Genomic DNA, 18,883 nt, shown 5'->3' on the forward strand with positions numbered 1-18,883 from the left:
AAGCCTTAGGAAGTGCAACGTCCCCCACAGACACTGTAGTTTCGATAGAGAATCAAAAGAAGAACTACAATTCTCAGACTTTCCACTACCTGCTTGGAATTTTCTTAGGTTTTTGCCTGCCATATGAGTTCTGTTATACTCACAGACACCATTCAAACAGTTTTAGAAACTTCAGAGTGTTTTCTATCCAAATCTAATAATAATATATATGCATATCTAATAATATGCATATTCTAGTTTCTGGGCCAGAGTAGTAACCTGTTTAAATTGGGTACGTTTTTCATCCGACCGTGAAAATACTGCCCCCTAGACCAGACAGGTTAACTTCACTAGGGTAGGGGGCAGTATTTTGACGTCCGGATGAAAGGCGTGCCCAGAGTAAACTGCCTGCTACTCAGGCTCAAAAGGTAGGATATGCATATTATTAGTAGATTTGGATAGAAAACACTCTGAAGTTTCTAAAACTGTTTGAATGATGTCTGAGTATAACAGAACTCATATGGCAGGCAAAAACCTGAGAAAAATCCAACCAGGAAGTGTGGAAATCTGAGGTTTGTAGTTTTTCAAGTGATTGCCTATACAGTATACAGTGACTTAGGGTTCATTTTGCACTTCCTAAGGCTTCCACTAGATGTCAACAGTCTTTAGAACGGTGTTTCATGCTTCTACTGTGAATAGGGAGAGAATAAGAGGTCCTGGAGTCAGATGACTGAGAGAATGACATGAGCTCAGAGGCGCGTGCTCACGTGAGAGTTAGCTGTGTTCCTTTTCTTTTTTGAAGACATTGGAATTGTCCGGTTTGAATATTACTGAAGATTTATGATAAAAACATCCTAAAGATTGATACTATACATCGGTTGACATGTTTCTACGAACGTAAATATAACTTTTTTTGACTTTTCGTCGTGACATTTTGCACGCATTTGGAGTAGTGGACTAAACGCGTGAACAAAAAGGAGGTATTTGGACATAAATGATGGACTTTATTGAACAAAACAAACATTTATTGTGGAACTGGGATTCCTGGGAGTGCATTCTGATGAAGATCATCAAAGGTAAGTGAATATTTATAATGTAATTTTGTCATTTCTGTTGACTCCAAAATGGCGGGTATCTGTATGGCTTGTTTTGATATCTGAGCAGCTGTACTCAGATTATTGCAAAATTTGCTTTCGCCGTAAAGCTTTTTTGAAATCTGACACAGCGGTTGCATTAAGGAGAAGTGCATCTATAATTCTTTGAATAACTGTTGAATATTTTATCAACGTTTATGATGAGTATTTCTGTAAATTGATGTGATCATTCACCGGAAGTTTTGGGAGGCAAAACATTTCTGAACATTACACGCCAATGTAAAATGGGGTTTTTGGATATAAATATGAACTTTATCGAGCAAAACATACATGTATTGTGTAACATGAAGTCCTATGAGTGCCATCTGATGAAGATCATCAAAGGTTAGTGATTCATTTTAGCTGTATTTCTGGTTTTTGTGACACCTCTCCTTGCTTGGAAAATGACTGTGGTTTTTCTTGTCTCGGCACTGTCCTAACATAATCTAATGTTATGCTTTCGCCATAAAGCCTTTTTGAAATCGGACAATGTGGTTGGATTAAAGAGAAGTGTATCTTTAAAATGGGATATAATAGTTGTATGTTTGAGAATTTTGAATTATGAGATTTTTGTAGTTTTGAATTTGCCGCCCTGCTATTTCACTGGCTGTTGAATAGTGTCCCCTGCGGGTGGAACGCTAGCGACCCACATACCCTAGAGAGGTTAAAATCATGGTTTCATGTCAGCAGTGCTGACACTGTATCATGGGGTAGGGTATAGGCCAGTGGGATATTACCCTTAGCATTTGGATACAGTGATAAGAGGTATGGTTTCCTGCCTCCGCTCTGTGGCGGCTACTACTGAGGCGCTGTTGGCATGTTCTGATATTGTAGCAATGACCGAATTGATTGTACTTGTGCCCCATGCAGTGCACACAGTTATTACACAGGCTAAGACACCGCATCTTCCGCACAGCGGAATGACAAGGGTGATCCTTTCCTGTGGAAAGTGCACGTCTCCCACATGGGGCACATGTACAAGCAGCATAACTTTTAGCTTAACACGAGCATGCATATTGGCAAAGGATAAATCAGTAAACATTTACACTGACAGTAGGTATGCTTTTGGGATGGTGCATGATTTTGGGGCAATGGAAGAACAGTAGGTTTTGGTTTCCCCCCTTTTAACAGATATCAGCAGTTCCTGTTTCCACTAACCCTTTCTCTGTTAATGATATTGTTGCGTTGCATGCAATGGCTGATGCATCAGAGAAACAAAGGTGTACTGGACAATGTCATACAGACACCTTAGGAGTGTGGCTGGATGATTTGAGCAGATCAGCCATGCCCCGTTGTACTTTCCAATTCCTTAAAAAATGTTGTCACACGGTCAAGACCATGTGTCTAAAGGAAGGATGGTAGATCTTGTAAATAAATATAGGAGAACTGTGGGATTTACTGTGCTTGCTGACATTTTCTGTAAAAAAATAATGTTTTTGTATAACTGACAATGTAGGACATGGTATTTTTATAACCCCCGCATCCCACCCTAGGCCAGAAGGACCTTTTGAACATTTGATGGACTTCATTGAATTAACCTCATTTGAAGGAAACAAATATTGTTTGGTTATTGTTGATATGCTTTCCAAGTCGGTCGAGGTGTTTCCGTGTCGAATAGCCACAGCATGTACTGTGGCCAAAACTCTCCTGCGAGAGATCATTCCTAGGTAAGAGCACTCCCGATGGCACTAACAAGCATGAGGGGTAGGTCTCACACTGTGACTGGTCTCTCCCCACACGAGGTACTAACTAGATGCCCCATGAGAATGACTAACACTCCCTTCCCAACAAAATAGCTTAACATTTCAGGGAATGGAAGACGGCATGGTGGCTTATTGTGTTGTGTATCTCTTCCCACTCTGCCGAACCTTGCAGGTGTTGCTCATCACAACCTGAAACCAGGAGATGTCATTGTGGTCAAGGATCTTCGAAGAAAAAGTTGGAAAGACCCCTGGTGGAAGGGACCATACCAGGTTCTCCTGACCACATCCTCCGTTGTCAAGGTAGCAGAACGAGATAAGTGGATACAGGCGTCCCACTGCAGGAAGCGGCCAAAACCAGTATATCAGAATGGAAAGGATGAAAGGACCTGCTTCTGGATTGGTCTCACCGCAATAGTGGGGACCGTCGTCTGCCTCCTGCTGGCCCATAATGACCTAGAAGGATACAGGGACCATCCCCAGCCAACGGGACCACCACAGGCCCGGAGTAGAGGCCCAGAAGGAACCAGTAAGGTTGCGAATGGAAAACGAGGTCTGTGGGCTAGTCACACAGGGGGTAGGTGAAGGGGGCTCCCTTTATTGGGTGTCCCAGCCGGTGTAAATGAGACTTTGTCCATGCTCCAAGCACTGTGGTTTCAGATTACCCTCCTCGACGACCATACCTTATGACATATTTTGCTTTTTATAACCAAACTTGGAAATGTAGTTATTGAAAACCTTGTGAAAATAGAATCTGTCCCCCACCAAACCCAATAGAAAGCTCATTGACTGCAGCCTGGTGTAAATGGGGTAATGGGTCTGTCTACCTAGGTGAAAATGTGTGTAATTGTACAATGGACTCAAATTGCTGACTTGCAGATGGGCAGAGCCTCAAATGTACAGTGCATCCTGAAAGTATTCAGACCATTAGATTTTTTTGTTACATTTGGTTACGCTACAGCTTTATTTTAAAATAGAAATATCCACATAAGTATTCAGACCCTTTACTCAGTACTTTGTTGAAGCACCTTTGGCAGCGATTTCAGCCTCGAGTCTTCTTGGGTATGACCCTACAACCTTGGCACACCTGTATTTGGGGAGTTTCTCCCATTCTTCTCTGCAGATCCTCTCACTGCTGTTTCCTAAAATCCACAATCGAGTCCTTTGTTTTGTCGACGTTGAGTGAGAGGTTATTTTCCTGACACCACACTCCCAGAGACTTCATCTCCTCCCTGTAGGCTGTCTCATCGTTGTTGGCAATCAAGCCTACTACTGATGTGTCGTCTGCAAACTTGACGATTGAGTTGGAGGTGTCCATGGCCACGTAGTCATGGGTGAACAGGGAGTACAGGAGGGGGCTGAGCATACACCCTTATGGGGCCCCTGTGTTGAGGATCAGCAAAGTGGAGGTGTTGTTTTCTACCTTCACCCCCTGGGGTAGGCCCATGGTGTTGAATGCTGAGCTATAGTCAATGAACAGCATTCTTACATAGGTATTCCTCTTGTCCAGATGGGATAGAGCAGTGTGCAGTGTGATGGCGATTGCATCGTCTGTGGACCTATTGGGGCAGTACGCAATTTGGAATGGGTCTAGGGTGACAGGTAAGGTGGAGGTGATATGATCCTTGATTAGTCTCTCAAAGCACTTCATGATGATAGAAGTGAGTGCTACGGGGACGATAGTTATTTAGTTCAGTTACCTTTGCAATCTTGGGAACAGGGATAATAGTGGCCATCTTGAAGGATGTGGGGACAGCAGACTGGGATAGGGAGAGATTGAATAGGTCCGTAAACACACCAGCCATCTGGTTGACGCATGCTCTGAGGACGCGGCTAGAGATGCCGTCTGGGCAGGCAGCCTTGCGAGGGTTAACACACTTAAATGTCTTTCTCACGTCGGCCATGGAGAAGGAGAGCCCACAGTCCGTGGTAGCTGGCACTGTGTTATCCTCAAAGCGGACAAAGAACGTGTTTAGCTTGTCTGGGAGCAAGGCGTCCATGTCCGCAACGTAGCTGGTTTTCCTTTTGTAGTCCGTGATTGTCTGTAGACCCTGCCACATATGTCTCGTGTCTGAGCCATTGAATTGCGACTCCCCTTTGTCTCTATACTGACGTTTAGCCTGTTTGATTGCCTTACAGAGGGAATAACTGCACTGTTTGTATTCTGCCATATTCCCAGTCACCTTGCCACCTTTAAATGCGGTGGTTTGGGCTTTCAGTTTAGCGCGAATGCTGCCATCTACCCATGGTTTCTGGTAAGGGTACATTATAATAGTCACAGTGGGTAAAACATCTCCTATACACTTCTTGATAAACTCAGTAACTGTCTCGGTGTACACGTCAATATTATTCTCCAAAGCTACCCGGAACATATCCCAGTCCGCATGCTCAAAACAATCTTGAAGCGTGGATTCCGATTGGTCAGGAAGAAGAAACTAACATCCGTGGGCGTGGCATTGCAATATAAGGATACAGCCCATACCAGAACAAAACCCTGTCCCCACTATGTCCCCTCTAAAAAAATATATATGGCACCCTGCTCTGCCACAATGTGTCATAATAAACCTATTAAAAAGAGAATTAACAACATGACTGCAGCAGGCCAATCTCTCTCACACATCTCTGGCTCCATCTGAGGGGTTCAGTGTGTGTGTTTGTGTGTGCTCATCCCTCATGAGGACAGTCGATGCTACACAGACAGAGAGAGAGAGAGTTCATTAAAAAGTTGATTACAGTTGCCAGCGAGGGTAGAGGAAGGCCGGGCCTTCAGACCCGGCGCTTGTCCTCTCGTTATGATTAGACAAATATTGTTCTTTGTGCATATCAGAGAGGAGGAAGAGAGTGAGGGAGAGGAGGAAAGGGAGGGAGAGGTGGTCATTCTGCTGACTCACTGGCTTGTTAGAATAACAAGCAGGTTGAAAGAGGATAGAGAAGAGGGGAAGGAGGTGTTAATGTATGGTTTGGACAATCTGCTTAAGTATCTAATATTATGGAAGCCTGTGCTTCCATAATATCATTCCTTGTTTCAGTAATTAAATCACTTACATTCTTCTAAGCAGCACATTATCTAAGCAATGCACTCTAAACATGAATCTAACCAAGCCCATACCATTATCAGGAATGATATGCAAGTCATATTCAATAGTCATTCAAGTCAGTGTTTTATTGGTGGTGGTGCTGAGTCAAAAGTCAGCTCATCTTGATAAAAAGTTGCATGTTTGCCAGAGGCAACAGCAAAATGGGTTGTGTAACCAGGGTTGTTTTCTGGATCAAAAAGGGCCTTAGGTGGTGGGTGTGGCAGGGGGTGCGGTCAGCCCGTCAGCGCGGTTGAATTTTAGAAATTATTTTAGAGGGCGCCATCTTGGCGGTGTAGAGAAATATTTGCAATTCTACAAAATGTCTCCATGCAGCTGAGAGAAAATGTTGCAGTTTTAAAGAACATTTTCTGCAATTTTACTAGGGATGTGCTGCTCCTGCTGGAGCTCAGGAGCTGGGCCTCTCTGAGCCGGATAGGTCTGAGCTGACTTCACTGTGTGAGTGTGTGTGTGCAAATTATGAATGTCTTTGGAAAGTATTCATATCCCTTGACTTATTCCACATTTTGTTGTGTTACAGCCTGAATTCAAAATGGATTAAATATATTTTTTTCTCATCCATCAACACACAATACCCCATGATGACAAAGTGAAAATGTGTTTTTAGAAAATGTTGCAAATGCATTGAAAGTTAAATACAGAAATATATAATTTACATAAGTATTCACACCCCTTTGCTATGACACTTGAAATTGAGCTCAGTTGCATCCAATTTCTTTTGATCACCCTTGATATGTCACTACAACTTGATTGGAGTCCACCTGTGGCCAATTCATTTGTTTGGACATAATTTAGAAAGGAACACACCTGTCTATATAAGGTCCCACAGTTGACAGTGCATGTCAGAGCAGAAACTATACCATGAAGTCCAAGGAACTGTCAGTAGATCTCCAAGATAGGATTGTTATGAGGCATATATCTGGGGAAGGATATAAAACAATTTCTAGAGTGTTGAAAGTTTCCAAGAGCACAGTGGTCTCAATCATTGGGAAATTGAAAAAAATATGGAACTACCCAGACTCTGCCTAGAGCTGTCCATCCGACCAAACTGAGCAACCGGGTAAGAAGGACCTTGGTTAGGGAGGTGACCAAGAACCCAATGACCACTCTGTCAGAACTGCAGAGTTCCTTGGCTGAGATGGGAGAACCTGCCAGAAGGACAACAGTCTCTACAGCAGTTCACCAATCTGGGCTTTATGGGAGAGTGACTAGACGGAAGCCACTCCTGAGCAAAAAGGCACATGACCGCACTCCTGGAGTTTGCAAAAAGAAACGTGAAAGACTCAGAGCATAAGGCTAAAATATTCTGTGGTCTGATGACATAAAAATGTAACCATTTGGCCTGAATACAAAGCACTGTGTCTGAAGCATGATGGTGGCAGCATCATGCTATGCGGATGCTTTTCAGTGGCAGGGACTGGGAGACTGGTAAGGGTAGAGGGAACAATAAATGGTGCCAAATACAGTCAAGTCCTTGATGAGAACCTGCTTCAGAGTACAAACGAACTTAGACTGGGGAAAAGATTTATGTTCCAACAGCAACACTGAAATGGCTTCAGAACAACATTGTGAAAGTCCTTGAGTGGCCCAGCCAAAGCCCAGACTTAAATCCCATTGAAAATCTGTGAAAGACTTGAAGATTGCTGTTCACCACCACTCCCCATCTAACTTAAGAGAACTTGAGAAAATCTGCAAGGAAGAATGGGAGAAAATCCCCAAATCCATATGTGCAAAGCTGATACAGATATACCCAAGATGACTCAAAGCTGTAATCGCTGCAAAAGGTGCTTCTACAAAGTATTGACACAGGGGAATATTTAAGCTTTCTGTCAATGACCCAGCCTTAACTAATTTTTGTTTATTTACATATCTAATTTGATTGTCCAACATACATTTCAGAATTTCTTCATTTCATGGCCCGCCTAGAGTGGCATCTTCCCTCTCTCTGCTGTGGTGCTGCATTTCAGTCAGCGATGTTCTCTCGGTAGCTGTCCATAATCCTGAAATCAAATCAAAGATACCCAGCATTTCCACAAACCTCAAAACGTTCCCATTATTTGGCTTGTTCAGCCTGCCGGTGGTCACACGTAGTGAAATGTTCTGGGTGACCATTAGGCTTATCAGGGCTATGAGCCTCTCTATGAGCCTCTCATTGGACATGGGCATCGATAGATTGCATGGACACCAGCCTGATCTTCAGCTCCTTCCACCTCTGGAAACTATCTAGGCGATCATGCTACTTCTCAAGCGAGCTGAGGTGGTGGCACAGATTATTCCAGTCTCTGGTTCCATCCCTGATCATCGCAGATTTGTCCTCATGTGAAAAAAGTTTGCAGCAAAAATAGAAGGCTGCATCGTTTTGCTTGGAATAAACGAGCCATGTCCTCACCACTCTCTCCCGTTCACCATCTTCCTATTGTAGTGAGCCACCGTTGCCCCTCAACTCTTGGGAAATTCCCCACTTTATCCTGATATGGCCCAGCCTGCATTAACATATCCTGTAAAGATCCATTCATATCTTTTGGCCACTCACCGGGATCTTTTATGTTTTTTTGTCTGGGAGTCGGATTTAGCACGAGCACCACTGTCATCGGTGACGTGGAGCAACGAATCTGATAGTAGGGTCTCTGCCTACATTGTTTGGAGGTATGGCTAGGTCTGGTGTGACCACCTGTTCTTGTCCACCCAGAGAGCTGTCATCATTGTTCTCCACACCTGCTGATGGACATTGCTGCATGCTGATACATTTCAGCAGCAAATCTCTTTGGTTTGAAGATTGTGCCTCTTTCTCATTAGTTTAACCTCTATGGGCTAGGTGGGACGCTTGCGTATTATAAATATTCTCTTATCTTTGCTGATCTTTGTCAGAATGCACTCCCAGGACTGCTACTTCCACAAGAAATTTTCTTTTTGTTCGAAATAATCCATATTTATGTCCAAATACCTCTGTTTTGTTCATGAGTTCAGATCACTATCCAAAGGCATAACGCGCGAGCGCAGTACCAGAGACAAAAAGTCAAAATGTTCCATTACGGTTCGTAGAAACATGTCAAACGTTGTTTGCAATCAATCTTTAGGGTATTTTTAACGTAAAATTACGATAATATTCCAACCGGACAATAGCGTATTCATTCCAGGAGAAAAAAAAGCAACGGCGTGCTCGCGGGATCGCGCATACCCAAGCCCATTGTCCTCAGGCAGTCCACTCATTGACTGAGCTACTATTATCTGCCCAGTAACAGGAGAAGGCTGAAAGAACTTTCTGAAGGCAGTTGACAGCCAATGGAAGCCTTAGGAAGTGCAACGTGACCCCACAGACACTGTAGTTTTGATAAGGATTCAAAAGAAGACCTACAAATCTCAGATTTTCCATTTCCTGGTTGGATTTTTCTCAGGTTTTTGCCTGCCATATGAGTTCTGTTATACTCACAGACATCATTCAAACAGTTTTAGAAACTTCAGTGTTTTCTATCAAAATCTACTAATAATATACATATTCTAGTTTCTGGGCCAGAGTAGTAACCAGTTTAATTTGGGTACGTATTTCATCCAGCCGTGAAAATACTGCCCCCTATAGCAAACAGGTAAAAAAAATATTATATATATATATATATATATATATATATATATATATATATATATATATATATATATATATATATATATATATATACATACATACACACACACACAGTTGAGGTCAGAAATTTACATACACTTAGGTTGGAATCATTAACACTGGTTTTTCAACCACTCCACAAATTTCTTGTTAACAAACTATAGTTTTTGCAAGTCGGTTAGGACATCTACTTTGTGCATGACACAAGTAATTTTTCCATGAATTGTTTACACACAGATTATTTCACTGTATCACAATTCCAGTGGGTCAGAAGTTCAGATACACTAAGTTGGCTGTGCCTTTAAACAGCTTGGAAAATTCCAGAAAATTACGCCATGCCTTTAGAAGCTTCTGATAGGCTAATTTACATCATTTGAGTCAATTGGAGGTGTACCTGTGGATGTATTTCAAGGCCTACCTTCAAACTCAGTGCCTCTTTGCTTCAAATCATGGGAAAATCAAAAGAAATAAGCCAAGACCTGAGAATTTTTTTTGTAGACCTCCACAAATCTGGTTCATCCTTGGGAGCAATTTCCAAACGCCTGAAGGCACCACGTTCATCTGTACAAACAATAGTACGCAAGTATAAACACCATGGGACCACACAGCCGTCATACTGCTCAGGAAGGAGACGTGTTCTGTCTCCTAGAGATTAATGTACATTGTGCGAAAAGTGCAAATGAATCCCAGAACAACAGCAAAGGACCTTGTGAAGATGCTGGAGGAAACGGGTACAAAAGTATCTATATCCACAGTAAAATGAGTCCTATGTCGACATAACCTCAATACATTTGCAAAACATTTTAAAAACCTGTTTTCTCTTTGTCATTATGGGGTATTGTGTGTAGATTGCTGAGGAAAACAATTATTTCATAAATGTTATAAGGCTGTAACGTAACAAAATGTGGAAAAAGTGAAGGGGTCTGAATACTTTCTGAATGCACTGTACATTGAACAGCAGCAGCTCTTCTGCATTTTTTATTATTTCTGTATAACCAAAAATGTACAACAAAGTTGGCTATTTTAGAATGGGATTCATTGGGAAAGAATATTTGTTTTCCCCAATTTGGGGGGGTGGTTGAGGGGAATTCCTTCTTATGACGTGAATATCGACTCAGAGAATGGACAGAGATGGCGATGACTTTCTTTCTGGATCCAAAAGTCGTGTGCATCCGTGCGTGATGTCAGTGTACTAAAAAGGGGCATATGGATAGAGCAACCGCAGTGTCTTCTAGGCATGAGTTAAACACAGGTTTTTCAGAATCCTGAGTCCATGTCGCTATTTCAGGATGAATCTAGAGAGATTTCCTGAATACAGTGATGAATTCTAAGAAAATTGTAAGCTCCTCAGTCCTCTCCCTGCGGTGCAGTGAAATGGGACACAAGAGAGGGAGAGAGAGAGAGCGTGACTGCCAAAGGAAAAGGACGAGGGACACACAGAGGCTGCGTCCCAAATGGCACCTTATCCCCTATATAGTGCACTACAGACCCCCTATGGGTCCTGGTCAAATATAGTGCACTATATAAAAGATTGGGTATCATTTAGGACGCACACACAGTGGTGGCAAACTGGGTCAGTTTCTCCTCAAATATAGCCGATAAGAGAATTATCCCACTGTTGGGATACACACACAGCTCTCTCACTATGAGTAATTCCATAGTAACGGAATTACACTAAGACTGATTTTTCACTTTAAATGTATACCAAACAAAAACCATTGATTTCAAAGTTTAACAAACCATACAACTTTATACACAATGACTACTTTGAACAATTGACACAGTTAAAAAACATTTTTTTACTAATAACTGCTCAGGCTTTTCGCGGGAGTTGAACTTGTATGTTGTTGTTGTCAGCCAAACAATCACAAGTCATCAAAGGCTGTGTGGCAAGCAAGTTAGGAAATCAATGTAAGATGGAATTAAATTGACAAAATGTAAAGGTAAATGAGAAGGATACGCTACAACAACCAAGCAGTTTTGATGGTTATTTTATTTTCACGATGGTCTTCATCCATTACGGTCAGTTACAGGGTTATTCAATTACAGTCACAGCCCTACATGAACAGAATGCATCAGTGATATGTATTTCCTGGCAGAATGATATAGGGCTGTCCCCGACAAAAACAATGCATCTTTCGACCAATCGATTGGTCGTAATTTTCAAACGTGTATTTTTCCATATAAAGACACATTCTTTGTGTTTTAATCAAATCAACTGCATGCACACGCTACTTATTCAATGGACGCTTTATTATTTTAAAACGAAAATGCTTGATAATATTTCTGATCAATAATGACTCTTATGCTGTGTGATTACATTAATATAACCATATACAATTTCAGTAGCAAATACCTTAGACTAATGGACAGTGCCATTCCCACGGCCTCCACAATTGATCAGTCCACTCAGACCGGTACGGATCAGAAAGGAGTCTTGTACATCATGATTGTTATTATAATTGTTTTGCTACTGCTCAACAAAAAAAATCTCTGTCAACCAACAGCCTATTGACCAAACAATGGATCAGTCGTCTAAATAGGGTCGAGCAGTAGCTTAAAATCATTGTTGTGGACTTAGAACATCCAATGTTTTTTTCTATTTAAAAAAGTGTGATTTTGAGAGCGAAAACCTGATAAAACAGAATCCTGTAAAAACTAAAAACAAAGAAACTGAATTTGGGGAAAAAAACTGAATCTGGCAAAAGATAGGGCTCTACTGGTCCAATATGTTAAAATAATTTCACCAAATAGTTTTACCAATATATGACCCGATTCAGGAAACTAGGCATATGTCGCAAGTCACGACTTCACAGGAGAGCTGTATGAACGTAAAAAATATTTTTTATCAAAATGCGTTTTTTTGGGGGGCAAAAATGCCTTCTCGAACATGTTAACTTTCATGTGCCTTAATATCAAAAACGTGTATGCCATCTGTAAATACGAATAAAATTGTTACATTTACAAGCCTAGTTGATTTAGCCACATAAAAAGTGAGCTAGCCATGATTGGCTGAGATAATGAGTTGGCTGGACATGATGAGAGATGAGTTTGGATTGGTCTGTCTATTGTAGCTGATCAGTATGTCTAGGTAATCGTGTCAAACGCAGCTTTAAAAAAAAAAAAGTGTTGCGTAGTAAAACTGCATAAACCTAATGTCAAGTTAAAATGTACTGTTAGCTAGCTAACGTTAGCTGGCTGGCTCACTAGCTAACGTTATGTGTATAATCTCCACTTTCTGGGGGAGCGAGTTTTGAAATCAGCGGAATTCGAGTATGATATCTAAGGAGATGGAGAAAACACCAGTCTGGATTACATCGTCAAACTAAGGGCAACCATGCATGGCATCAGACAGGAGACACGTCCAACCATGATGTATACTGGTTAGCTAGCTAGCTACCTTTTCAGATATTACACGTTTCTAATTTTGACAGAAAGTGGCTTCATTTCAAGTGTACTGTTAGCTAGCCAACATTAGCTGGCTGGGTCGCTAGCTAACGTTAGGCTGGACACATTACATTTTTTACGTTGTGTATGATCTTATTCTTCGTATCTCAGACACATTTGCTTGACTAGTTATAGCTATAGAACCTGGTTGGTTAGCAACCTGCAGAATCATGCAGGGTATTAACGTCATGAGTTGGGATTATGGTCCATTGTTTAGCTAGATATACAATTTTGACAAAGTATTTTAATTTCAAGTTAGTGTACTGTTAGCTAGCTAGCTAACGTGAAGTCATGCGTTGGGATTCATTGTTTACCTAGCTAGCTACATTTCTTAAGAAAAGACTCTGGTCTTAGTGTTCCAGAGCGCAGAATAACTGATACATTTTTTAAGGCTCAACAACCGTTGAATATGTCCGGTGTCAATAAACATCGGCAGCAAAGCGTAATTCAATTGTTGCCAGCAGCACAGTTACAGTCACCAAAGCCCTGGATAACATGAACACAGCCTAACAGCCTCTGCTAGGGGGAGTAAAATGGTCAGAGTGGGGTGCTTTCTCATTATGTGTCTGGAAGTAGCTAGCCAATGTTAGCTTGGGTGCTCGACTGTTGTTGTGAGGTCAGAGATTTCGGAACAACCCTACTTATTGGCCAGAGCATCCAGTGTGCGTTCTGAACGCGAAATGCTCTTGAATTTACAAACGGACAATCTGACATCACAGTTGCAGTCACCAACGCTCTGGATAACATAACAGCCCAACCAGCTCTGCTAGGGCGAGTAATGTTCAGTGAGCTGTTCTCTCTCAGATTACTGGAAGTAGCTGGCAAGTTAGTACAGAACGCACAGCTCAACCCTTAAAGAGATGGGTGGGGCTAAGGCTTAAGAGGGTGTGAACAATGCTGAATGGGTGTAGACAAAGAAGGGCTCTCCAATAGTAGTACCAAGACATTGAAAGATGGTTTTCTCAAAAGTGAGTTTACAAGTTGATCAACATTCAAAACAGAATGACTTTCCCATTGTTTCCTCAAATGCAGTGTATGATATACCATTTTGTAGCTCTGAGTCTCTACTTTTATCCAATGTAAAAAACAGAAATTCAAATGTTGCTACCTAAGACCGAATCAGGTGGTGAGTCACATATGTTATTTGTCTCATTGGTGGAAATTATATTTGAGATAATTGTATTTTAATTAATTTTGGGGTAGAATGTCATTTTAAAAAGTCAAGAAAAAAGAAACGCACACCTATAAAGGCGAGGTGCTGGCTAGCGGAGTAGAAAACTAGAAAATAAGGGAAAGCCACACACTAAGAGCTCAGATGCAAAAATGTAATAACCAACGTTTCGACAGCAAAGCTGTCTTCATCAGGGTATCATCAAACACTGCGAGATGAGTCATTTATATAGTGTCAAGAAACACAGAGGTGTTTGTAATCATGGCCAAGTGTGGCCTAATATCATTGGTTAACTCAAATATTTAAAAAAAATGGCATACAAAGAACATACAAAAAGACAAACAGATCCCTATCCCAATTAAAGGTGTTATTACGTGTTCCACTAAGGCAGTTATTTATCTTATAACTTGTCCTTGTGGTAAAAATTATGTGGGTAAAACAAAGCGTGAATTAAAAGTACGTATCTCAGAGCATCGTAGCACCATTAGGTGCAAAAACTTGACTTACCCAGTTGCGGCCCACTTTTTGGAAGCAAACCATTCGATTTCGTCTCTGCGTTATATTGGCATCGAACATGTCACCCTCCCGAGGAGAGGGGGTGACCTTGATAATTTATTGTTAAAACGAGAGGCTGCCTGGATCTTTAATTTAAAGACCCTTGCTCCCTTCGGTCTCAACATAGACTTTGATCTGAAGCCATTCTTGTGATTATTGTGATTTTGCCATTGTAATTGTTTGTGAGATATATTTTAGACTACAAATGCTATGATCGTATGCTATCCATTTGTTTGTCTTTTTGTATGTTCTTTGTATGCCATTTTTTAAATATTTGAGTTAACCAATGATATTAGGCCACACTTGGCCATGATTACAAACACCTGTGTGTTTCTTGACACTATATAAATGACTCATCTCGCAGTGTTTGATGATACCCTGATGAAGACAGCTTTGCTGTCGAAACGTTGGTTATTACATTTTTGCATCTGAGCTCTTAGAGTGTGCGGTTTTCCCTTATTTTCTACTTTTAAAAAGTCACCAGAACTGAGCTTCTCAGTCACCAGAACTAGAGCTGGCTGCCCGGCCAAACTGAGCAATCGGGGAGAAGGGCCTTGGTCACGGAGGTGACCAAGAACCCGATGGTCACTCTGACAGAGCTCCAGAGTTCCTCTGTGGAGATGGGGGAACTTTCCAGAAGAACAACCATCTCTGCAGCACCACCAATCAGGCTTTTATGGTAGAGCGGCCAAACGGAAGCCACTCCTCAGTAAAAAGCACATGAGACAGCCTGCTTGGAGTTTGCCAAAAAGTGCCTAAAGGACTCTCAGACCAGGAGAAATAAGATTCTCTGGTCTGATGAAACCAAGATTCAACTCTTTGGCCTGAATGCCAAGCATCACATTTGGAGGAAACCTGGCACCAACCCTACGGTGAAGCATGGTGGTGGCAGCATCATGCTGTGAGGATGTTTTTCAGCGGCAGGGACTGGGAGACTAGTCAGGATCGAGGGAAAGATGAAAGGAGAAAAGTACAGAGAGATCCTTGATGAAAACCTGCTCCAGTGTGCTCAGGACCTCAGACTTGGGCGAAGGTTCACCTTCCAACAGGGCAACGACCCTAAGCACACAGCCAAGACAACGCAGGAGTGGCTTCGGGATAAGTCTCTGAATGTCCTTGAGTGGCCCAGCCAGAGCCCGGAGAGACCTGAAAATAGCTGTGCAGCAGCGCTCCCCATCCAACTTGACAGAGCTTGAGAGGATCTGCAGAGAAGAAACTACCCAAATACAGGTGTGCCAAGCTGTGCCAGGCTGTAATCATTTCCAAAGGTGCTTCAACAAAGTACTGAGTAAAAGGTCTAACTACTTATGTGAATGTGATTTTTCATAAAAAAAATTTAACCTAAAAACCTCTTTTTGCTTTGTCATTATGGGGTATTGTATGTAGATTGATGAGGAGAATAAGGCTGTAGCATAAACTGTGGAAAATGTCAATACTTTCCGAATGCACTGTATATGACTAGAATTAGATGAATAAGGCTTTCGTTTCTCTACACGAAGATTGAATGGTTATGGGTCTGAATAGATAACTGCTATAGCCTACCACCATTGTGCGTTCACTCTTCTTTGAAACTACCAGTGAATTCTATTGGCTGCTGTATTTAACATTCGGCAAACAAGAGCTTGCATCCCTCTTCGAATGGTCAGTTAGTATAAGAAATGCTATAAAAAAAATATATTGTATGTCTACCAAGCTGTTCTAGTCTAGCTTTTCCTGCATGGGACTCCACAAGCTAAGGAGCATTTTTTAAGTAGAGGCCAGTGGAGCACAGGTGCTTGCATATTGCAGAAGAGATAGGCTATAAGTTTGAAGCTTACTATGCATAACCCATCATGAATTAGTTAATATAAGGCTAATACTGCATTGGCTTTATTACCTGAAAGAGGTAGGCTAGGACATCTAAACATAAGGCTATATATCAATATAGAACAGGATTATCTATTTTGGATCCAATTTGAATGGTGTTGATGGAGAGAGAAAAATACTGCAAGAGAATGCTTGTGCGTGCACCGATTCAAAGCAACAATACTCGAGTGACAGGCTATTTTTAAAAAACTCTGCAGCTGCAATAAAAATTGTTTTAAAATCTTTACAATTAAAAAACAAGGTGAGCCCCGAAAGACAGATGGAGATGGGTAAATTAGACATGCATTCGGTCTTTATATTAGTCTATGCTGCAGCAAATGTTGGCCTACTGGTCAGAAGAAAAAAAAGTAAACATTTTGAGATGATAGATCTACATGTGACCTGCGCTCCATATTGAGATGGGTCTGTCCCCACCCTGAGCGTTGAGAAGCCAGATTTAGACATGGCATATAATTTAACAGTTCAATTTCACACCATGTTATTCATATTAATAATTTACCGATTTCTCACAGTTATTTATCCCGGGAAAAGGGAGTGGCTTTGGGTTGTAAATCCCAGGAAATCTTGGTAACCGGGTTCTCACCTTCAACCCTAATGTGGACCCCAGAAAAATTAGCCGCTGCTAGTGCAGTAGCTAATGGGGAACCTAATAAACTAAACCCTGTGTAACAAGCCTATCACCAGAAAACATATTGTGCTCTAAACTATGATGACTTAAAAGGTAATGATGGCAAAGCTCAGACCAACTACCAGTATACATCCCATTCAGGCCTACTCTATCAATTCCTTCAGAAAATGAATAGTGTATAAGGCTACCTAAAAGAAGAACAAGAGCTCTACCTCAATACCACCACACTGACAGTTTTAACCTCTCCCTGACCGAGTATGTAATACCCACGTTTCAAGAAAACCACCATAGTCCCTGCGACCAAGAATGCGAGGCAAAAAACACTGAAACATGCATGAGAGCACCAGCTGTTCTGGAAGACTGTGTGATCACGCTCTGCGCAGCCGATGTGAGTAAGACCTTTAAACAGGTCAACATTCACAAGGCCCAGGGCAAGACAGATTACCAGGACGTGTACCGCGAGCATGCGCTGACCAACTGGCAAGTGTCTTCACTGACATTTTCAATATCTCCCTTTCTGAGTCTGTAATACCAACATGTTTTAAGCAGACCACCATAGTGCCTGTGGCCAAGAACACTAAGGTAACCTGCCTAAATGATAATGGCCCCGTAGCACTCACGTCGGTAGCAATGAAGTGCTTTGAAAGGCTGGTCATGGCTCACATCAACACCATCATCCCGGAAACCCTAGAACCACTCCAATTCGCATACCGCCCAACAGATCCACAGATGACGCAATCTCAATCGCACTCCACACTGCCCTTTCCCAATTGGACAAAAGGAACACCTATGTGAGAATGCTGTTTACAGCTCATCGTTCAACACCATAGTGCCCACAAAGCTAAGGACCCTGGGACTAAACATTTCCCTCTGCAACTGGATCCTGGACTTCCTGAAAGCCACCCCCAGGTGGTAAGGGTAGACAACAACACATCTGCTACGCTGATCCTCAACACCAGGGCCCCTCAGGGGTGCGTGCTTAGTCCCCTCCTGTACTCCCTGTTCACCCACGACTGCATGGCCAAGCACAACTCCAACACCAAGTTTGCTGACATCACAACAGTGGTAGGTCTGATCACCGGCAACGATGAGACAGCCTATAGGGAGGAGGTCAGAGACCTGGCAGTGTGGTGGCCTGTCATCTCCCTCCAATATGAGCAAGACAAAGGAGATTATCTTGGACTACAGGAAAAGGAGGGACGAACAGGCCCACATTAACATTGACGGTGCTGTAGTGGAGAGTGTCGAGAGTTTCAAGTTCCTTGGAGTCTACATCACCAACAAACTATCATGGTCCAAACACACCAAGACAGTCATGAAGAGGGCACGACAACACCTTTTCCCCCTCAGGAGACTGACAAAAATGTTGTCATGGGTCCCCATATCCTCAAATAATTATACAGCTGCACCATCGAGAGCATCCTGACAGGTTGCATCACCGCCTGGTATGGTAACTGCTCGGCATCTGACCATAAAGCACTACAGAGGGTAGGGTGTACGGTCCAATACATTACTGGGGCCAAGCTTCCTGCCATCCAGGACCAATATACTAGGTGGGTTCAGAGGAAGGCCCCAAAAATTGTCAAAGACTTCAGTCATCCAAGTCATAGACTGTTCTCTCTGCTACCGCACGTTAAGTGGTACCGGAGCGCCAAGTCTAGGTCCAAAAGGCTCGTTAACAGCTTCTACC

General features: G+C 42.2%; 1 protein-coding gene across 4 annotated transcripts in view; it reads right to left on the bottom strand.

Annotated features, from left to right (window-relative positions):
* The window catches only part of LOC106600601 (rho GTPase-activating protein 12), a 140,834-nt gene that overhangs the window by 78,183 nt on the left and 43,768 nt on the right, over positions 1-18,883 (bottom strand). The window lies entirely within an intron of this gene.

Source organism: Salmo salar, chromosome 03 (assembly GCF_965601325.2).
Source record: "Salmo salar chromosome 03, fSalSal1, whole genome shotgun sequence".
NCBI classification, from domain to species: domain Eukaryota; kingdom Metazoa; phylum Chordata; class Actinopteri; order Salmoniformes; family Salmonidae; genus Salmo; species Salmo salar.